General features: G+C 43.4%; 2 long non-coding RNA genes and 1 pseudogene across 3 annotated transcripts; 2 read left to right on the top strand and 1 right to left on the bottom strand.

Annotated features, from left to right (window-relative positions):
* Positions 1-1,279: 1,279 nt before the first annotated feature.
* On the top strand, positions 1,280-2,149 carry LOC148671300 (uncharacterized). Its single transcript, XR_015936666.1, has 2 exons — positions 1,280-1,784; positions 1,935-2,149. It is a non-coding gene; the product is annotated as an uncharacterized LOC148671300 (long non-coding RNA).
* Positions 2,150-3,233: 1,084 nt separating this feature from the next.
* LOC148671299 (uncharacterized) lies at positions 3,234-5,540 on the top strand. 2 transcript variants are annotated; one of them, XR_015936658.1, is made up of 6 exons: positions 3,245-3,320; positions 3,620-3,688; positions 3,848-4,020; positions 4,412-4,476; positions 4,720-4,829; positions 5,056-5,540. It is a non-coding gene; the product is annotated as an uncharacterized LOC148671299 (long non-coding RNA). The 2 variants fall into 2 exon arrangements; XR_015936657.1 differs by having other exon boundaries at positions 3,234-3,688; positions 5,056-5,537.
* Positions 5,541-6,445: 905 nt separating this feature from the next.
* On the bottom strand, positions 6,446-6,564 carry LOC148671298 (5S ribosomal RNA; annotated as a pseudogene).
* Positions 6,565-23,163: the final 16,599 nt, after the last annotated feature.

Below are 23,163 nucleotides of genomic sequence, written 5' to 3'. Positions count from 1 at the left end.
GTAAGCATTAATAAGCAGGAAAATTAAACCAAGAAACACCTAAAGTACTGGACTATATTGCAGATAAACTACCGATCTACCTTTTAAGCCTGTACAACCTGCAGAACTCCAGCTTTAATTGATTGGACTCAATAGCCTAAGTTTTAAGGTTATCCTTACAAGTGTGGAAAAGCATGGGCGTAATGTTGCAGCTTTCACTGTTGTTTAAGAAGTTGTTTTTTCCAGCTGTACATGAACATTTCTGTCTTGAGTCTTTCTTAACAATATGTAACAGTGTCTGGTATCTACTGTGATCATTATTTCATTACTGAAGTAGCCTTTTGATATTTGCACAGTATTTTTTGTTGCTATGGCTGTTTTCATATTCGTAGTTTTCTTCTGTTAAAACTTAAAATCTCTCACATTAAATTGTCTACAAATGCAAGAATTCAACCAAATATTCTTACTTGTAAAATGTCTACTGTTGCATTGCAGTTAATTAATGTAGTTAGTCCATAGTCGGCAATCTAAACTTTATTGTTAAGCTTTAATGATTGATGTTGTACCAGTAACCTTTAGTAATACTATAGTACTTCACAAATGCTTTGTGTGTTTGGAAATCTTTTGAGTAAAAGCCTTATAAAAATAGGTTTAGTTTTTACAGGACATCACAAAGAAATAGGATGGTATAATTCTTATAATTGCTTTTTGATTGTATTTAGAAGATTATGGACTAAACAGACTTCAGGGATGCCAGTGAATCATTGTGCTATTTGGAATTATTCCAAAAATCAAGTGACCTCTTTGCTGTAGTATCTTTAGTATTATTTATTTAGTATTAATAAAGAATAGATTTATTAAAGTCGTGCCATGTGTAAGCGGGATATGTAAAATAATGTAAAATAAAGTTTTTTATTATTGTTATAGAGAAACATGATCAGATTTCCCCTGGTTCAGAAAAAAGACGATTAAAATCTGTAATCTTTCCACTTGTATGTCATCGGACATTAACGAGTACAACCCCCCTCTCTGCCGGAGTGCTGGCTGTGACGAATTAAACCGGTTTCACAGGTATTTTCAAAGTAGGAAGTACAGTGTTAACTAGTAGCTAGGCTCCTCAATGAAATCGCTTTAACATGCTAATGCGTTGGTGTAACAGTCCGGGCGTGGCAAGCTTCCAATGTCAACTCGACTCAATTGGAAGACAATGAACGTATTTTAGCCCTAAATGAATTAATAGCAAACATGGTTTACATAAAAGACATTTTTCCAAGAAAAGAAAAGTAGCGTGTCTCCCATATGGTGCTGGTTATGTCCTTTTCCCTCTTCTACATGGCATAGAACATAATCCTGTTCCATGAAGAAGTTGCAACATTTATTCACACAGGATGCTTCTGTCTGTTTTTTTCTCATGGTTAAGTTTAAATTTTAAAGTTTGTTAGGAATTGCATGTAGTGAATACCATCTAACTACAAATATATACATAAAGCAGAATGTTTATTATTGAATTATGTGTTTTTATTGAGTATAATCATTATAAGCGAACACAAGTGTAGTAATCAGCACCACAATCTGAATTAAGACTCAAAATTAAAATGTGTATGTCTGTTTCAGGTGATGTGGACACGCGCTGTTTGGATAGAGCAGGAGGGGGAGGTTGAGGGAGTCCTGCCCTCAAACTGGGTGGATGCCCGAAGAGAGTTTGTGTGGTGGCCGAATGATCCAAAGCAGGCCACAAGAGAAGGCCAACCCTAATAAAGATACTTGGGTTACCTTCAAGGTCATTAAAGTTAAACAAACATCAGGTATAGCTTTCTTTGAAAAAAAGAGCAAATTCCTGTTAATTCTTATAAATTCCGATTGAATATTTACAGTAACTGTCTATGTACATGTATTAGTGCAACAATACCTTTTTCATATTTGATCATACATAATGTAAATATAATTGTTTGTAGACAAGAAATCAGAGTGTGATCACTTTGATTTAACCACCTCTGTTACAGATGGTGAAGACGAGGATGAGACACCCAATCCAAAACGCAAAAGTAAGAAGCGGGTGTTCTCCGATTACGTTGATGGTATGTAAAAGTAACAATCTCAATAGCTATATTTTTAACCAGTTATTAATATCAACTGATGCCTCATTTAGCTTGTACCTTGTTATTGATTTTTTTACAACCCTTTAAAATAAGTCATTTTGAAAGGTGTTCTGTATGAAAATGTTAAAAATCTTATCAGATTTGTTGATCATGGAAATTGCTAAGAATTTTGGTTAGCTATGTTAAACTAGTTTTCAGTATTATATTGAAATATTATAATTTTCTATTATATTACAGACTTTGATTCTGATCCTGGTACTCCAAGTACGTCCATTTCTCTGCCTTCAAAGTTCCCAAAATAAAGGAAATTAATTTATTGTAAAAAGTTACAGATCAAGTTGATTAAATAATTTAATTTGATATGAAATATTTTACTGCCATATCTTTTCTGTTTAGAAAAGAGAAGCCACTGAAGCTGCCAGTGCTACCCCCCAAACTGAGGTTCTCTCCTAGGAAGAGAGTCTCCCAAACCTCACTCAGCTGTTCAAGTACGCTTAAAGGTAGGTTATTGCAATCAAAGTTAAAATGGTTTCTTAATGTCCTTAGAAGATAATCATCATCAATCATATTTAAAGACAAGTTAACACTATTCTTTATGTTATTGAAGCCCAACAATCAAAGGTGAGAACCTCCCCAAGGAAAAAAAACGGTGCTAAGTTCTGGCTTCAACATTCCTGAAGTTATTACTACATTTTTTGCCTACATCTAATTACTCTATGAAATTCACAAGTTAATTTTTTTATTACGTCTGAGGTTATGTCACTATACTTTCCTAAGTCTGGAGAACTGTCTACCATAAGCGAATTATATTAAAAGATTATTGGACTTGTGAAAATTTTCCGTCCATACTTAAATATTAAGTTAATCTGCAATATTATATTAACAGCCCAGGTAGTCCAAATTGTGACCTCACCACGCAAAGTTCGAAGCCCTAAGCAAGTTATAAGACCAAAGTCTTCAACTGAACCCCAGAGTCACCATGCCTCCTCAGCTTCGCACTCACCCTCGCCTTCTCCCTCATCTCGATCAGCTGAGGAAATAATGGCTTTATAAATGTTTTAACACAAGGCTTTGTAGACAATAGTACATTACTTGTATCATATTTATTAAATTATTAAATTTAAGAATAGTTTATGATCCCTCTGCATTTGATAGGTATGAGATTATTGTTAACTTTTTAGTTTCTAGTATCAAACCAGGATTGGCCAGATGGCAGAAATGATCCTGGAAGACTGTCAAAAAGTATGTATTTTTTATTGTATAAAGTAATAAATAAAACTACCCATATTATAGTTTTACACAGAATGTATTTTAATTATGTGTAGGCTCATACACAATATAAAAATATGATGTGTTTTACCACAATGCTACAAACGACACAAACATATTCAAAATTGAAGCTATTTTTTAAAATAAATACACCAATGGAGTTTAATTGACATTGTTTATAGAATCCTAGTTCAATGACAAACTAAATGACTAAATTGAAATATTGAGTTGTGTGATAAAGTAAATGTTTTCCATAACTGAATTCTTTTCAGAGTCTCCCAGGAAGAAGACCACGTCCAGATCAGAAGAGAAGAGAGAGAGATATCCTCTTTCAAAAGGAAGTAAATACAGTTAAAATAAACTACAGATGTGGGAATTTTTACATTTTAAGATTATTAATTGCATGTAGCAACACTACAGTAATGCTAATGTGACAATAGTGTAAGAAACTCCTAACCTAATTCCTTTTAAATGCTGATATAAAATATAAATAATTTCAGAGTTTCAGAAGCAGGTATTGGGCCTCCTGATAGAGATGAGGGATGAATTGAGGCGTTTGGGTAGGTCCACAGAACCGGTGGACTCCCAATTCCACATCAGGAGGCTGACCACAATGGGAGAGTTCTGTGCATACGAGCAAGCACTTGACAGCATGGACAATCAAAACCTGCTGGTACGATATTATATTCTCACTGTGGTGTAGAAAATATTCACTACTAATGTTTTAGGTTTCAGATAGGTCATAATTTTATAGCCTACATCTGATTAATATGATCCATCTCTGGCATACGTTCATATTTTTAGTTTATAATGTATAATCTTGCTTATCCTTTAATGGCAAAATAAAGTGTTTTCATGTTCTAAAAAGTTACTACAATTTTTTTTACTTTGAAAAATGGTCACTTTGTATTTATAGACTGAGAAAATACTGCAAAAAAGTGCAGTTAATATGTGAAAATGTGTTTGTTTCATTGAATGGTCATGTGTAATGGGTATGTCTGATTAGTTGATTAATGAAGATCTAGTAGCTTCTAATATTATTGGTAATATAATATTATTTCCAGATAAACCAACTTCAGAGAGTAGGCGGCAGTGATGTTAGAGAGAGTGTGTTCACAGTCTTGTCAAGGTATTGCTTATTGTTTTTTTAAAATGTTTTTACATTACATTTTTACTTTGATCAAGTGAACATATCCACAGAATTGAGCTTATAGATACCTATGTGTTAACCACTGAATGTGCAAGGTGTAAAACTGCAAACTGCAAAATTGCAAAAAAAGGATTACAGTACTACATTTGATCCTAAATATTTGAGTAAATAAATGTTGAGTGGAAAAAAAGTCTAAACTAAATGTCTGAATTTGGTTTTCAGACTTATGACAAATGAACTGATGACAGAATTCAACTTCGCTGGCACAAACCGAAAAGATAAACAACAAAAGAGGGGCCTGGGAGACACAAATCTTTATAGAGTAATTAAAGGTACTTCTATTCTATGTTGTACTTTCAAACTTACTCTTTAATTAGGACAGGGTACTCTTTAATTAGGACAGACTTTATTGCTCAATCGCTATGATGCAAGCCAAATTTTATCCGTTTATTTCAGCTTTGAGCTTAGTAAACCTTATTGGTTCATTTTTGAGGTTATACTCAAGAAGATATTAATCATCATTTATTTGAGTAGTAATATTATATAATTTTCTCCTAGCTGCGGTGCTGAAGTCCCACCCTACATCGACAGAAAAAGAAATAAAGGAGCACGCAATGCGTTACTTGAAGAATGCATATGCAAGGCAGGGGGCCAGGAGATCTGGACACTGAAAATAATAGGTTTCTGGTCCTGTTAGGACAATAAGACAGGGTTTGCAAATGGTGGACAAAAATCGTCTTAACTTCAATTGTAATATTTTTTTTCCTTGGAAATATAGAAGTTGTACATTTTAAAATTTATATTTGAATCAAAATGTGGTTTTGAGTTAGTGTGTTAATGTAATTAGTTTGTGTTTGTCATTACTATACTGTATATTGCCATGTTACCAGAATTTGTAGCTGAAGTTTAAGACTAGTTGTGTTTTTTATGATTATTGCCCATATGTTGATTGTTGATTGATTGTATACAATGTATAATTTGAAATACATATTTTTCAGGTGTGAATGTGTATTTTCAGAATAAATTTCTAAACCAAATCATTGGCTTGGTTTACTTGTTTCTACACCTACAAAACCTATCTGATGTATAATAGACCTCTAACCATATACGTATAACAGACCTCTAAAGTTATCCGTATAATAGACCTCTAACCATGTATGTATAATAGTCCTCTAAAGTTATCCGTATAATAGAACTCTAACCATGTATGTATAATAGTCCTCTAAAGTTATCCGTATAACAGACCTCTAACCATACACGTATAATAGTCCTCTAAAGTTATCCGTATAATAGACCTCTAACCATGTATGTATAATAGTCCTCTAAAGTTATCCGTATAATAGAACTCTAACCATATACATATAATAGACCTCTAAAGTTACCCGTATAATAGAGCTCTAACCACATATGTATAATAGACCTCTAAAGTTATCCGTATAATAGAGAGGACAGCTCCGTCACGTCTTTTACGATGCTGCTTTTTTTCCCTTGCGTTTTTCTCTTCTTCCCACGTTCTCTCTCTTCACTGCCTTCGCCTCCGCTCTGTTTCACTTCAGTCTTTCACTCTTGCTTCCTTCCAATAAGGACGGAGCTGCGGGAGAAAGGGCGCTATAGAGGATCGCTGTGGATAGCTGCTGCTGTGCTTTGACACCTGAGCTCCGTGGAAAACGATCTCAATACAATTCTGAAAAACGCGACTCCCAGAACGCCAGCCGAACAAGTCTCCACAGCCGAAGCGCTGTGTCTCTTTTCAGCTGGCGATAAACCTTTTCTCGATCCTTTGCGGACTTGTAAAACTGTTCATGATCAGAATAAAAAATGCTCACGCTAATACACAAGCACCCATGTCTCGCCAAAGCTGACAAATGAACAGACGGAAAAGCCGCACTGCACACATGAACAGGGGAATGAGCGAGCGAGCAGGGACAATGCACCTCCTGCGCTTAAGAGCTTACAGCACCTGGTATTCCCAGCCAGTCTCCCATCCAAGAACTAACCAGGCCCGTCCCTGCTTAGCTTCCGAGATCAAACGAAATCAGGCATGCTCAAGGGGGTGTAGCCGTAAGCGAGAATAGGGCTCACTGGCACCCTTCTTATAGAGAGGACAGCTCCGTCACTTCTTTTACGACGCTGCTTTTTTTGATTGTTTTGTGATTTTTTGCGATCTACCGGGTTGATTGCATACTTGATCTTGTGGTTTTCTGTGGTAAAACTGTGATTTCGTACTTAAAAGTAATACTCTTTTAAGTTTAACGATGGTTACTAAAAGGTCTGAATTCGAGTCGCTAGTAAGCATTCTCTCTAGCAGCGACAAGTCTGACCACGATCTCCGCCATATCTCCATCAGCAGAGAAGTTAGGAGAATAAACCTCCATTCTGTGAGAGAGCTAGCAAAGGACATGGAGAGATTTGACCCTGCAGTGTCAGAGAATAATATCGAGAGTTATATTCAGGACCTCAGGTATAACCTGCAGTACCTGCCAAACGCCACAGAACAGGAGAAAGTGTTTCTGGTCAGGAAAACTACCAGCAGAGCTGTACATGAGTGGATGGCTAGGCAGATGAAAGAAGTCTGTAATGACTTTGAACAGCTTTGTCATGCACTTATCGAGGAATACAGTGCGTTTATTGACCCGACAGCTGCGATAGCCGCCGCCCTTAACATTAAGCACGAGAGAGCAGAGTCCCCCCGCGAATATTACGAGAGACTTAGATGAACTTATTTTGCAGGACGAAATGATGAGGGTTGCGAGGAGAACACACATTTCAAGGGTTTATTCATCGCGAATCTCCACCCGTCAGTCAGAAAGATGATCTTAATGCATACAGATGCACAGACCATGAAAATGACTGATATTAAGAGATTCGTGCAGAAAGCCCGAATGGGAGTATGATGTCCAAAGTCGCTCTGAGCAAAAAGCTGCTAAAGCAACTGTATTCGCCGTCAGAGCCAGCAGGGTTAATTCCCCCCTGCTCGAAGGAGCACAGGCTCCTGAGCTGGCTAATCCCCGTTCCAAAGCAGGCACGCAGGACCGCACCCAGCATCCTAAGTGCCATGAGAACACCGGGGGAGGGAAAGGGCTAGAAAAAGCTGAACAAAAAGATTCAGTAGCCGCCCGCCTGGCCAGGCTTGAACAAGCTTTATTAGGACAGGGACAACCGCTCCCCAAGGCTGCCGGAAGCGTGAATGAGCTGATACTCTCCACTGGAGGAGGCGGAGACCCGCCCCCTCTCCCTCCATCAGTCTATCTGATTGAGCAGAAGGGTTTCTGCCTGGATGAGGTCAGTCACTCCCAAGCGAGTGCTGACTCCACCCCTGAAGTCACAGAGCAGGCAGTAAAACACAGAGGAAAAGCAGGAAGCTTTTACCTCAAGGCTGCCATGGGAGATGTCTTACCCAGTGAGACACTGATTGACACTGAGGTTGAAAGGTGTTTGATGTCACACGGCAAGCTCAAACGGGTAGAAAAAGAAAAGGGCATGCGACTCAGAGAGGAACCTTTGGTGGATCACCTGAAAGGCAAGGTGTGGAAACAGGTCAAGACTCCTAAGCCTTCTGTACAGAAGGAAAGGGGGGCCAAGAGGCAGACTGTGCTCACACAGTGCCCACCGAACACAGAAGCCTATGTGGAGATTCCTTCTGTTCCCTCTGGACAAGAAATAAAAATATTTTCTTGTTCCCCGGATCTACAAGGAAGTCGTGTCCCGGCTGAGGTCACAACAGCCTCCATGCCACAGGAGCGGTGCTCCAAGCAGCCGCCTGATCCACCAGGTAAAGCAAACCCCTTTTACATCCCTAAAGGGGAGCAGATCTCCCCACTTGGTGATGAAAAGGAGCTTTCCCTGTGCACCTTGGCACCCAAGAGGGGTCAGGACCACCACCCCGCAGTGGTGGAAGGGATCCAGATGGCAGGAGAGCAGGTTGGTGATGTAGCCCTCACCCTTAGCCCTGAGAGGTCCTCTATCAGTGAGGATCTGCTTGAGCAGCTGTCACAGGGCCACCACCAGGTGCCCCTGGTGCAACATTCACAGGTTAGACAGGAGGTCCAGCTGGACGCTGAGACTACTGCGCTGTGGACACACCTGATCCCAGATGCCAATTCCCTCTGCTGTGACCCAGGGAACCTGCAGTCAGGTAACATTATTTCTCACAACTACCGGGTAGTGAGTGAGACTGACCTGATTGTTCCTGCCTCAACGGCAGGGTTGCCAACACACCCAGTCCCCAGGAAGGGACAGGGAATGAAAGCCGAGCCGGTTTTCTTACAGCCACCAGCCCAGTCTGTCAGTCTGAGTCTGACCAACAGTGGTTCAGCCAGACTGGAGCTGGATGGTCAAGCCACCCGCCTGCCAGTGCAGGACATCGCAAAGAGGGGTGTCAGAATCCCTGCCTGCACTGACATGGGCCTGGTGGGTGATAGTAAGTTCAAAGACAGTGAACTAGCTATCCCAGTGCTGGGGCAGCTCCCTGAACCCCTAGCGAGGGAAGGGGGGAGCGAGCAGGTGTCCTACACCCACGCCCAGCTAACGATTGTAAACATGCCGATAGAGGGATTCCTCAATCAGGAAGGGTGCAGGGTGGACCTGAACAGTGAGAATGGGGTAACAATCCCAGATCACTCAGGTGCTCCAGATGACCACTCAGCCGAGGGTCAGGCATGCTCCACCGCTGCACCACCCCCTGCAGGGTTCCTAGAGCACAGGCATGAACAAATCGAAAAAGCAGATACCCTGGAAAAGGAGGAGCAGCATCAGCAGCTGCGTCAGATCTCCCCAGATTTCCAGGATGTTGGTGCCCAAGATGCCACAAGGCATACTGAGAAAGACACCATGTACACGCTGCGCCAGCTTAGAAAGGCAACAGTCACTCAGAAGGAGATGACTGGGATCAGCCACCCGAAAAGACTGTTGGGAGGACTGATTGCTGCCGCCACTGTTGCACTTTTGCTTTTTCTGGTAGGTTTGTGTGCTACTGGCACTCTCACCCTGACTGCCCCAAGAAGGCAGGTGTCAGAGATGCCAGAGGGTAGTGACAGACTGTATCGACAGCAGCAAAGGCTGGAAAGCTTAGGGAAAACCCTACAGGCAACTTTCTATGCAACAGGGTTAAACCTTATCCCCCAACCAGTGGACATGATTGCCAGTGTTATACAGTGGGTTTATGCTTGTGTGCAACAGGCCAGAATGTTGACACAAGACCTGTTAAGAGAGTTTAGTGCCACTGTAGCCAGTCTAACCACGGCACAATTCCCAACCCACTTGATTCCACTCTTCTCAGTAGAGGAGTATGTGACATTAACCCCATCGCTCATAGCTCACCCAGAAGGCAATCCAAGATTGAATTTGGTTCCAAATCTTGAGATGGGTATGGGTACCAAAGCTATCCATTGGCTGTGTCTAAATGATTCACCAATGAAGGGTGTAAAGCTACTAACGAGCAGAGGGAGGTTAATGAACCCCATGAAGAGCAGGTGGGAAGTAAATGGCTGGTCAACACACCACATTTAACTGTCACCATGACTTGTGACAGGCATGATACAGCTAACTAATAAAACAGTTCCTGCAAGTTCCCGAGGAGGCCATAGTACAGCTTGGTGACTTAACACTGTACTGTCTAGAACCAGACAATATAAGACCAAACTTGAGGTCATGGATGCCTTCAGGTGCCACACTATTGAATTGGATAGAAATCCAAGAAACACTAAGCCCTGAAGAGGTACAGGTAGTTAGTTTGCTTTAATGGAACAAACCTCCAAACCACCCTAGCAGATACCCAACACAGGTGTCGTGGTTTATCGAGGGGCTGGGAACAGAAACTGGTGTTATTGTAACACTGCTGCCGGGTAGCTGGATCATGACTGACAGTGTACTCTGAATGCTGTACTCTCACATCAAGATGTACTCCGGGTAGCACGAATGAGTCAAAGGTAGCATGTCAAAAGAAAGGAAGTTACTTCTTCCCAAATATCTGCCTACAGAGGTATCAGATATTGACAGTGAACTTCCTGATGTGTAATTCCTAGACTGAGATAATGTCTCCTGCCGTGTTTATACATACTCCTGATGTTATTCATCATGTTTGTTCCCAATGCTGGTTCCAGTATGAATTCTCGAGGAGTAATGTGGACATTTAATATTAATGTTCTAATGACAAGGGACATCACTTAACTCTGTTTTGTTTTGAAGGCAACAACGCCTCAGGACCTCTTGACCTTCAAAAAGGGGGGATATGTAGCGGCAATGCTTGTTAATAAGACAGAATTAAGTGTTTCTGAGCTTCCCAAATGAGGCCCCATTTCTCTGTTCATCTCTGTGGTGCAGCCACAGAGAGACCATTAGGGTGATTTAAGGTCCTAGGACAGCTCCCAAAGGGGGATGCACTTAGCTAAGCCTGGCTATCATGATCAATGGTCATCCATTGGCGCCTATCTGTCTAGGGAGTGCCAGATGGACATCTGGACTGCATTCCTAGGTGTCAGGAGTAAGTGACTCATATCTCACCTTGATCAACCAATCAGGGACTGGTAGGGCCCTACCAGTAACCCACGTGGGACTCTGATGCCCATGGAACTTTCAGCCAATGAACGAGCTGAAGTTCCTCCAGGTAAAAACAGGCAACACAGAGGGCCTGAGAGACTATTCTGTGGACTTTTCTAAAGGGAAGTCAAAGGAGAATTCCAGGGCAGGACAGCCCAAGAGCAGAAGGCTCCCAAGGGCAGGACATTCTCGCAGCGCGCCTCCTGACCATCCTGAGACTCAGCCCGGACAACCACGGAACGGCCAGTGTGTCCGAGTGCCAGAACTTTCCTTTGTTCTAAGAGTCTAGAGCGGAGGTTGCCAGAGAGTAACCAGAGGATCCACCCGAGGTTAGCACCAGCAGAAGGCCTCGTGAACAGGTCGGAACTGTGGACAGCTGAATCACTATTCAGAACTAGCTTCACCAGGAACGAACTGGTCCTCTTCCTGACTTGCTTGGACCCACAGTCATCTTTTCTCCTGTGCGCAAGCTTTGCTAGTTAAAGCCAAAACTAACTAGCTGGTCTTCAGAGAGCAGCGCAGAGCATCAGCAGCGCACCGTCGCAAGCCGCACAGCACAGCCTGGCACCGAGCCAGAGAGCGCAGATTGGACAGCAACAGCCTGCAACTGTTTCTTTGAGTCCGCAGGAGATCTGAATCCCCAGAGATTGGATGAGTATTCAACTTCAATGCATTACTGCTCGAGAATTCAATTGTTATCCCAACCAGTTGATACCAATTTAATTCCTAAGAGTTATGTCCTTGTTTTGAGTATCTAATGTAGAAGTTATAACCAAGTTCATTTACGAAACGGTCTAAATGAATGATATACTGAACGTATGTCCTCTTGATATATGTAACTCTTTGTAACTGACTGAATATATACCTTTTGTATTCTGATAACCCTCTCGATAAGATCTGTTAGGTTTACATGCATATTCTATGTATTAATAAATGTATCCTCGTGTATTAGTACCTGTGTGTGTGCGTTGTTTGAGTTATATCGCATGGTTGGATTCTAAGGCCATCAAAAGAATCATTTTGTGATTTACTGCTACAATTAATAATTGTCCCAGTAAATGCCCAAACCCTACAGAACTGGTGCCTTCAGAGAGCACACTACACAGGGGTGGGATGTCAGAGCCATATGACATTGCTTTACACAGCGAGTGGCGGGGGTGGGATGTCAGGGCCTGACGATACTTCTTTACGCAGAGAGTGGCGGGGGTGGGATGTCAGGGCTTGACGACACTGCTTTACGCAGAGAGTGGCGGGGGTGGGATGTCAGGGCTTGACAACACTACTTTATGCAGAGTGTGGAGGGGTGGGTGTCAGGGCCATACGACACTTCTTTACGTAGAGAGTGGTGGGGGTGGGATGTCAGGGCCATATGACACTGCTTTACACAGAGAGTGGCGGGGTTGGGATGTCAGGGCCTGAAGATACTGCTTTTCGCAGAGAGCGGAGGAGGTGGGATGTCATGGTTATACGACAGTGCTTTCCACTAAGAGTGGTGGGGGTGGGATGTCAAGGCCATAAGACACTGCTTTATGCAGAGAGTTGAGGGATTGATGTCAGGGCCATACGACAGTGCTCCACTCAGGCCTCTGCTTGAATTTGTACTCCTCTCTCTCCCTACCTCTGCCTCTCCCTCTCTCTACCTCTCTCCCTACCTCTCCCTTTTCCCCTCCCTACCTCTCTCCCTACCTCTACCTCTCCCTCTCTGTGGGCAAGCAGGGGGCGCTCACCCTGCGGTCTGTGTGGGTCCTAATGCCCCAGTATAGTGACGGGGGACATGATCTGGCCCACCAGCGACGAGCAGGTTACCAGATCTAGACAAAGGGGGCAACTCTTAGTCATATGAGCTTAGTCACACATCGCAGCGATTAAAAAAACAAAACAAACATATTATGTCTGGAACTAACGACTTTTTTTTCCTACATTGAAAGTCTCTTTCCCGGGTGATTTTCTAGCGCGACTGGGGCTCTTCATTTCTCCTCGGTGTCTCATCGTGGGCGGTTTTGAAACAGACCACAGAACCTGCCGCTGCAGTGCTCTCGGTTAGGGGCTCTCATCCTGCATCACCAATCTTCCACAGGAGGGACAGAGCTGGATTTCTGTCTGAAAATAAACTCCAGAGTGAGAGAGAGAGCAGAGAGGGGTAGGGAGAGGTAGAGAGAGGTAGAGCGTTAGAGAGGTAGAGAGAGGGAGAGAGGTGGAGGGCGAGGGGGAGGGAGAGAGGTGGAGAGAGAGGGGGTTAGGGAGAGAGGGAGAGGTAGAGAGAGGGAGAGGTAGAGGTAGGGAGAGAGGTAGGGAGGGGAAAAGGGAGAGGTAGAGAGAGGGAGAGGTAGAGGTAGGGAGAGAGAGGGAGGAGGAGTACAAATTCAAGAAGGAGAAAATCCACAACACAACACAGGCGTCGGCATGCGTGGGCTACAAAAGGAACAAGTAAAATGTTTCTTCCGGGCTGAAAAGAGAAGGAAGGAAAACACACCGTTGCGGCGCTACGACACGAAGACGCCGAGCCAGTTGAGCACAGCAAACCCAACCTGTTCTCACAAGTTGCTTGCACTTCAGGCGAAATAAAAGCTGCTGAGATAAATCAGGAAAGCGGTAACTATTAGGACTACTCACTGTTCCTCAGGCTGGGACAGGAGATCCCACACTGTATTATTGTTATTTAGAGACAGGCTCACTGTCTGTTCCTCAAGCTGGGACAGTGGATCACACACTATATTATTATTACTAAGAGACAGGCTTACTTTCTGTTTCCCAAACTGGAACAGGAGATCACACACTGTATTATTATTATTGAGAGACAGGCTCACTGTGTCTTCGGTTGGGCTGGGACAGTAGATCACACACTGTATTATTATTACTGAGAGACAGGCTCACTGTCTGTTCCTCAGGCTGGGACAGGAGATCACACACTGTATTATTATTATTGAGAGACAGGCTCACTGTCTGCTCCCCAGGCTGGGACAAGAGATAACGCACTGTATTATTATTTAGAGACAAACTCACTGTCTGTTCCTCAGGCTGGGACAGTAGATCACACTGTATTATTATTATTGAGAGTCTGGCTCACTGTTCCCGAGGCTGGGACAGAAGATCCCACACTGTATTATTATTATTTAGAGACAGACTCACTGTCTTTTCCTCAGTCTGGGACAGGTGGTCACACACTATATTATAATTGCGAGACAGGCTCACTGTCTGTACCTCAGGCTGGGACAGGAGATCCCACACTGTATTATTATTATTAATATTATTTAGAGTCTGGCTCACTGTTCCCCAGGCTGGGACAGGAGATCCCACACTGTATTATTATTATTGAGAGACAGGCTTACTCTCTGTTCCTCAAGCTGAGACAGGACATCCCATACTGTATTATTATTGATTGACAGGCTCACTGTTCCTCAGGCTAGGACTGGAGATCACACACTGTATTATTATTATTGAGAGACAGGCTCACTGTCTGTTCCTCAGGCTGGGACAGAGGATCACACACTGTATTATTATTATTATTTAGAGACAGGCTCACTGTCTGTTCCTCAGAGCTGGACAGGAGATCCCACACTGAATTATTATTATAGAGAGACAGGCTCACTGTATGTTCCCCAGGCTGGGTCAGGAGCTCACATAGTATTATTATTATTATGAGAAAGTCTCACTGTCTGTTCCTCAGGCTGGGACAGGAGATCATACACTGTATTATTATTATTGAGAGACAGGCTCACTGTCTGTTCCCCAGGCTGGGAGAGGAGATAACACTATATTATTATTGAGAGACAAACTTACTGTCTGTTCCTCAGGCTGGGACAGTAGATCACACTGTATTATTATTATGATTAAGAGTCTGGCTCACTGTTCCCCAGGCTGGGACAGGAGATCCCACACTGTATTATTGTTATTTAGAGACAGGCTCACTGTCTGTTCCTCAGGCTGGGACAGTAGATCACACTGTATTATTATTATTAATATTATTGAGAGTCTGGCACACTGTTCCCCAGGCTGTATTGAGAGAGAGGCTCACTGTCTGTTCATCAGACTGGGACAGGAGATCCCACACTGAATTATTATTATTGAGAGACTTGGCTTACTCTCTGTTCCTCAGGCTGAGACAGGAGATCATACTGTATTATTATTATTGAGAGACAAGCTCACTGTTCCTCATGCTGGGACAGGAGATCACACTGTATTATTATTATTGACAGATAAACTCACTGTTCCTCAGGCTGGGACAGGAGATCACACACTGTATTATTATTATTATTTAGAGACAGGTTCACTATCTGTTCCTCATGCTGGGAAAGGAGATCACACACTGTATTATTATTGCCAGATAAACTCACTGTTCCTCAGGCTGGGACAGTAGATCACACTGTATTATAATTATTGAGAGTCTGACTCACTATTTCCCAGGCTGGGACAGGAGATCACACACTGTATTATTATTATTGAGTATCTGGCTCACTGTTCCCCAGGCTGGGACAGGAAATCACACACTGTATTATTATTATTGAGAGAAAGGCTCACTGTCTGTTTCTCAGGCTGGAGCAGGATATCACACACTGTATTATTAGTATTGAGAGACAGCCTCAGTGCTCCCCAGGCTGGGACAGGAGATCACACAGTGAGTCTGTATCTCAATACTAATAATACAGTGTCTGTTCCTCTTGCTGGGACTGGAGATCACATACTGTTCTATTATTATTGAGAGACATGCTCACTGTCTGTTCCTCAGGCTGGGACAGGACATTCCACACTAGGTTATTATTATTGAGAGACAGGCTCCCTGTCTGTTCCTCAGGCTAAGACAGGAGATCACACACTGGATTATTATTATTGAGAGACAGGCTCACTGTCTGTTCCTCAGGCTGGGACAGGAGGTTTAGTGTTTGCAGGCGGCGGCTCCCCGTGCCCTGTCTGTGTGTCGTGCCCAAGAGCTCCTGGGAGGAAGAGAGAGCCCTCCCACTCGGGGGCTTTTCCACGGTCTGTGTGAGGGGGGCGGGTGTGTCCAGCAGCTTATCGAGCGGAAGCCTGGGGCGGCGGAGAGCTGTGATTGTTCCATTCTCCGACCACTCTCGGTGTAAACAAGTCCCTGCTGGTCTCTGCTTGAAATGCACTTTCCTGCGTTTGCTTTGGTGTAACTGGCTTCCCCTGCATGGGCGAATGTGAAGAAGATCCTTAGTAAGTCATTGAAGAAAACCGAGAAGAGGTCGGAGTGGCCTCTGTCGTTCATCAACGATCCAGTCAGGCAGTACTCCTCTGTAAAGCGCCGTTCGTTCACATCGATTGGCTTTTTTTTTGCCTTCATTCGTGCAAGTAGTAAAAGCAGACGCCACTATTTTGCCGTGACCTGGATTCAAACCGGGGTTGCTGTGGCCACAACGCAAAGTACTGATCACTATACGATCACAGCGAGTTACCGATACACACGTGGCAGGGCGGAAAAGGCTGTGCTCTCTTCGTGTGACATAATTCGGAAAAGTCCTGACGTTGCATTTCAACTGAGTCCCAGTATACATCGACCCTTCGACACTCTGAGTGACAACTCTCTTGCGTGTTTTCTCATATTTATGTAGTTTACTTGCATGATGCCGGGAACAGTGTGGTTGTTTGCTGCCATATGGTCTAGCGGTTAGGCTTCCTGGTTTTCACCCAGGCGGCCCGGGTTCGACTCCCGGTATGAGAACGTGTCAGTTTTGCCTCCTGCTTTCCAAAAGATCAGCACCGTGTACGAAGGAGCCGCTCGAACGTGCAAAACGTGCGAGAAGAGGGGGCGCTTGTTTCCAGCCGAAACTTCTCGCGTGTGAGACGAGCTGATCATCGCTGCAGGAGGTGGGAGGGTTACTCTGGTAGACAGGGCTGACCTTCGGCAATAGGATTTATACTCTCCAAGATGATATTTGCACTTTCTGGAGAGGCGATTTTCTCCACTTCAGTAGCCCGATTTCGTTGATTGCGTGGAGAGGGCTGTAGAATGTGGCGCCGCCTTTCCTGCTCCGTCCATGACAGGCGTGCTAGTCTCTGGAGAGAGAGCACGGTCCATCAGCGCACTCCAATAAAGGCACTGGAAGCAGCTGAATCGCATTGGCGAAGGTCAGCGCTGGGCCGCTGGGCACGTCTTACCACCGTTTCCGTAGTGTAGTGGTTCTCACGTTCGCCTCACACGCGAAAGGTCCCCGGTTCGAAACCGGGCGGAAACGGACTTCTTTTGTCGCCACGCACAAAAGGGGATTGGGGATTCGCCTAGCTCTGTGATCGAACCGACCCACTCACCTCTTAGTGTGGCGGGATCTGCACAGTGCATGTCGCAGCGCATCCTGCTTTCACTTCAATGCGCGTCCTGATGTACCCCGGTCTCCCGCGTGACAGGTGGGGACAGGTGACAGGTCCTATACTAACGATGAAGACATCGCTCTCTCCGACCCCCGGCATCGTGTCCGACCCACCGTGCTGGAAGCCGACGCGTGCTGTGATTCCTTTACGTAGCAGAAATGACAACCGAGGAGCCGAGAGATCATTTCAGCATTTCGCGTCTGAACAGAAAACACAAACCACCAACTCGGAATGACTTGCCTTTGACGCTTATCAAAGCATTCTTTGTGCATCGAACAGACCCACTCACCTCTTAGTTTGGCGGGATCTGCACAGTGCATGTCGCAGCGCTTCCTGCTTTCAATTCAATGTGCTTCCTGATGTCGAGTCGTGTGCCGTGCGGAGGCTCTGAAAGCGAGAGCAATGAAAAGGTGCACGACGCTGTGAAAGAAAACAGAGAAGTGAAAGGCAGTCCTTTCTTTAAGGAGGTGAAAGAAAAGCTACTCCCCGTCAGGGAATTGAACCCTGGTCTCCCGCGTGATAGGTGGGGATACTTGCCACTATACTAACAAGGAAGACATCGCACACTCCGACCCCCGGCATCATGTCCCGACCCATCGTGCTGGAAGGTGACGCGTGCTGTGATTCCTTTACGGAGCAGAAATGACAACCGAGGAGCCGTGAGATCATTTCAGCATTTCGCAGCAATTCAGCATTTCGAAAACAGAAACGACCAACTCGGAATGACTTGCTTTTGACGCTTTTCAAAGCGTTCTTTGTGCACGACGACTGTGCCATCTAGCAGATACAAATGGGTTGTACAACTTTGAACTAGCAAATGGAAGAGAGCTAAGTCCCCTCTCTTTTAGCCCAGGTTCGATCTGTCTCCCAGAATCACCAGGGCACACACACACACTGTCTTGTTTCTCGTACACGTATAGTGTAAAAATGAAGAACCCAGGACGAAGATTTGACACTCGAAGAAACTCTTTATTATTTCACCTGTAACTCTGAACCAGTTAGCTCCTAAATTCACTATGACCTGTGACCCTGAGCAACCGTTATTCCCCGCTCAGCCCTCCATCAATCAACATGCAGTTTCACTGCTGACGCACACAAATATTACACCTTCTCCAGCTGTTATGAATCGCCTCTCTTCAAAGCCCGGTGTGTTTTTTTTGGAGATGTTATATATTTTAGAAAGAGCACTGTGACGTCAGAGACACCAGCCAGAGCGCCGGGTTCAGAGAGCGAGACCGCGGGAGGCGCGCAGACCGCACTGCGGAGAGTTATTGATCACTTATCTAGCGACAACCTATTAATTCAACTGAAGAACCATAGAATTAACGATTAACTTCACTGATTGGTGAGTACTGATTCTTTTCCCGTTCTTGACCCTGTTTTAAATATCTAGAAAACGGTCAATACCGCCTGGATCGATCAATTACAGTACCATAGTGCGTTTAGTGTTAATAATGTTCAATCCGAAATTAAAAAATGGTTATTCAAATTATTATTTAGGAATTTTATCCTAGAGCTAGAGAATTATATTCCAAGTTGATAAATTTGTTTAAGTAACAGTTGAAATGCATTTTCCGTTTGTTTACAAATCATAAGAATGGTAACCATGGCGACACGCGCCACGCGCCACGTCACTGTGCCCTGCTAGGCGTCTCGCCTTCGTCACAAAGAGCAGTGTGACGTTACGGACAGCTACTAATACTAATGCTAGTGTATTCCTGTTAATATTAGTGAGAGTACAACTGGTAGTTTTAATATTAATGCTAGTGTTCATGTGAGTATTAATAATGATAGCGCTACTGATAGTTGTAATGCTAGTATTCATGTAATATTAGTGCTTATTATAGATTTACTGTTAGACTATTTGCACTAGTAGTCATGTTAGTTTTAGTGGTAGCATTACTGTTATTATAAGTATTAGTAGTGTAGTAGTAACTTTGTGTTATTGTTAGTAATAATGATAGTGTTAGTCATAGTGATAGTGTTACTGGTATTTTTATTAGTGTTTGTTATAGTGTAACTGTAGGTAAGAGTGGTGTCCGTCATTGTGTGAGTTTGTGTCTGTGAGTATGTGTACTGTCTATGTGTGATTCTGTAAATGTGTGCGTATCAGTGTGTGAGTGTGTATCTCTGAGTGTAGTGTCTACAGTATGTGTGTGTCTGTGAACGTGTGCTAGTTTGTATTTGTGCATGTATGTGTCTGATTGTGTGTATAAATGTGTATGGTGTTAGTCAGTATGTGTAGTGTCTGTGTGTGTGAATGTGTGTCGGTGGGCTTGGGCTCCAATGTTGTGTCTGATAGAAGTGACCCATCAGCAGGTGTTGAGGTCCAGAGCTGCTTGCAAATGGAATCACTTTCTAGAGTCCAGACCAATGTCTACAGAGCTGTGAGTGCTCTGTTTTTATCACTATTAGTAGTAATGACAGCAGTAATAGTAGCAGGAGTATTAGTATCAGAATTAGTATTAGAATCTGAAGTCATGGTCGTAGTAGTAATGGTAGTAGTGGTAGTAGCAGTTGTTTCAGTGGCAGCAGTATTAGTAGCAGTAACAGTACTACTAGTAGCTTTAGAAACATTAGTAGTAGCAGTAGGAGTAGCTGTAGTAGCAGTAGTAACACTAGAACCATGAGCAATAGTAACAATAGTAGTAGTAGTTATGCTGTATTTAAAATCTTTAGTTCAACAATATAGTAGAGCTGTGTTGGAGCCTCACTTTAATAATTGCAGCAGCAGGAGCAGAAGAGCAGGAGTCAAACAACAAAAAGAAACAGTAGTACTAGTAGCTTTAGTAGTAGTAGTAAAATATCACTAGTTGCTGTTGTATCAGTGGCAGCAGTAGTAGTAGCTGTCATAGTTGTAGTAGCAGTATTAGTGGTAGTAATAGCAGCAGTAGTATTTGTTGCAGCTTCACCATAATAACTACAGGAGCAGAAGAGCAGGAGTCTGTTTCAAAGTATTAAAAAACAACAAAATTATTAACTAGAAACTATCAGTTCTTGTTAATACAGCTGAACATCTGTGATTTAAGGCCACAATTCCTGCTGGGCTAGCATGAAAAAATGTCATATAATGATATGAAAGCATATTTTTAGAGAGGGACATATTATCTTCAGTAAAACTGCACTATCTCTTCACTCCCCTGTCTTTAGGAAATGGGCCTGTTTCGACAGAGCTTTACTGGAGCTGCAGGTCAGACTGTGCAGTGAGTTTGTGGTTTGTGCAGTGCAGTGTGATGAGGTATACAGGAATACAGCGCTGTACAGAGACACACAGGGAGTCCAGTCAGAGCTCTATTGCTGTACAGTGAGACACACAGTGGAGCCCAGTGCTCAGAGCTCTAGTGCTGTACAGAGACACACGGGGAGTCCAGTCAGAGCTCTGTTCCTGTACAGTGAGGCACACAGGGGAGCCCAGTGTTCAGGGCTCTACAGGGTGACAGGTCTTCTACCCACACAGCTGTCTCAGGGCTCTAACAGCTCTCTCAGTGTGTCTTTCAGGGCTGAACAGGAGGGGCTATTCCTGTCAGAATGGAGGCTGACTCTTAGAGCTCCAGAGTCAGTATGAGGAGAAGCTCCCAGACCTGACTGCTGCCAGAGCCTCTGAGCCTGAGTGGCCATGAGCCCTGAGCTCCTCAGCAGCCGAGAAAAGCCTCCTGTCTCCTGTGGTCACAGTGTGGTTGAACACCCGCACTGTCTTCCTGCTCCTTCTCCTCTCTCTCCCACTTCCTGTCTCTCTCGCTGTGTGTGCTCTTATCTGTCCATCTCTCTCTCCTTTTCTCTCACTCTGACAGTCTGTGCAGAGTATCTGAATGGGATGTAACATTGATTGGCAAAGGAAAAGACTTCTCACAGGCAGAATAAAAAAATGTATCTCCTCTCAGTCAGATTCACAGCTCAGACTCACACACAGAGCATTGGATCCCTCAGTACTTTACCAAAACTCCTACCTCCTGGACAGACAGAAGCTCATCTCCATCCTTCTCTTTATCCTGACAATCTGAGTTCTTCAGTTGAATTGTATTCTAGATATTAAAAACAGGGTCAAAATGGGAAAATAATTCATTCTCACCAATCAGTGAAGTTAATCGATGATTCTATGGTTCTTCAGTTGAATTAATTGGTTGTGAGTATTGCCACTCTTACCAGTGGTATTATGATTCTCAGCAGCAGCAGACCAATGGTTGTGTCTACAAGAGTGACCAGTTGACCAGTCTGTAGCTCTGAGCAGTGGGACTCAGATCACACAGAAGACCTGTCTGTGTGTGATTCCACACCAGCCCTGGGATACAGCGTCTCCCACACATCTCTCGCAGACTGTCTTATAAATATACAGTTAAACAGAGTCTGATAACAGTTATACAGTTAATTAAATCATCAAACCGGCTGAGGAGCTGAGAGCTCGGTGGGAAATAAAACCAGGAGATACTCTTCAACCTTCAGGATCAGGTGTCTGATCCTCCTGGCTTCTATTCTGTGGAGATTCGTTTAAAATGCTTAAAAGAGCTCATTACAGGGACTTGTGCCCTTTCTCTTCTCCTCTCCGGGAGTATGCTATACAATTATTTTAGTCTGTGAAGTAAACTATTTTTTTTGGTTTAATGAATTTTATTCCTTGGTTCGTAGCTCTCCATTTCCAGCTATTACGAATCGCCTTTATTATTGGAGAGTTTATATCTGTATGAAAAGCCCCCTGGGCTCCGGACAGGAGTCTCCTCCAGCGGAGACATGTCTGCTCCGTCAGAAAGAGCGCTGTGACGTCATGGACACCAGCCAGAGCACCAGGATCAGAGAGCGAGACCGCGGGAGGCGAGCGGAGCGCACGGAGGAGAGTTATTGATCACTTATCTATCGACAACTAATTAATTCAACTGAAGAACCGTAGAATAATCGATTAACTTCATGGATTGGTGAGTACTAATACTTTTCCCGTTTTGACCCTGTTTTTAATATCTAGAAAACAGTCAATAGAGCCTGTATCGATCAATTACCATAGTGCCTTTAGTGTTAATAATGTTCAATCCGAAATGAAAGAATTATTATTCAAATGTTTGTTTAGGAATTGTATGCTAGAGCTTAAAAATTATGTTCCAAGTTGATAAATTTGTGTAGGTAACAGTTTAAATGCATTTTTCCACTGTTTACAAATCATCAGTATGGTAACCACAGCAACAGGCGCCACGTCACTGGCCGCGGCTAGGTGTCTCGCCTTCGTCACAAAGAGCGGTGTGACATCACGGACTGCAACTAATACTAATATTAGTGTCTTCATGTTAAAATTAGTGTGAGTACAATCGGTAGTTTTAATATTAATGATAGTTTTCATGTGAGTATTCATGATGATAGTGCTATTGATTGTTTTAATGCTAGTATTCCTGTTAATATTAGTGATAATTACAGAGATAAGGTTAGATTATTTACACTAGTAGTCATGTTAGTTTTAGTAATAGCATTACTGTTATTATTAGTATTATTAGTGTAGTAGTATTTTGTGTCAGTGTTAGAGAGGATGATAGTGTAAGTCTTAGTGATAGTGTTACTGTTGCAATATTAGTGGTATTTGTATTAGTGTTATTTATAGTGTACTTGTGAGTGCTTCCTGCTTTTACTTCAACGCGTGTCCTTATGTCGAGTCGTGTGCCGTGCAGAGGCTCTGAAAGCGAGAGCAATGAAAAGGTGCACAATCCTGTGAAAGAAGACACAGAGAAGTGAAAGGCAGTCCGATCCTCTAAGGAGGTAGAAGCAGAACTAGCAAATGTAAGACGGCTAAGCCCCCTCTCTTTAAGCCCAGGTTCGATCTGTCTCCCA

This window comes from Lepisosteus platostomus, chromosome 5 (genome assembly GCF_059453375.1).
Source record: "Lepisosteus platostomus isolate fLepPlt1 chromosome 5, fLepPlt1.hap1, whole genome shotgun sequence".
NCBI classification, from domain to species: domain Eukaryota; kingdom Metazoa; phylum Chordata; class Actinopteri; order Semionotiformes; family Lepisosteidae; genus Lepisosteus; species Lepisosteus platostomus.
This window is presented reverse-complemented; position numbering and strand designations above follow the sequence as displayed.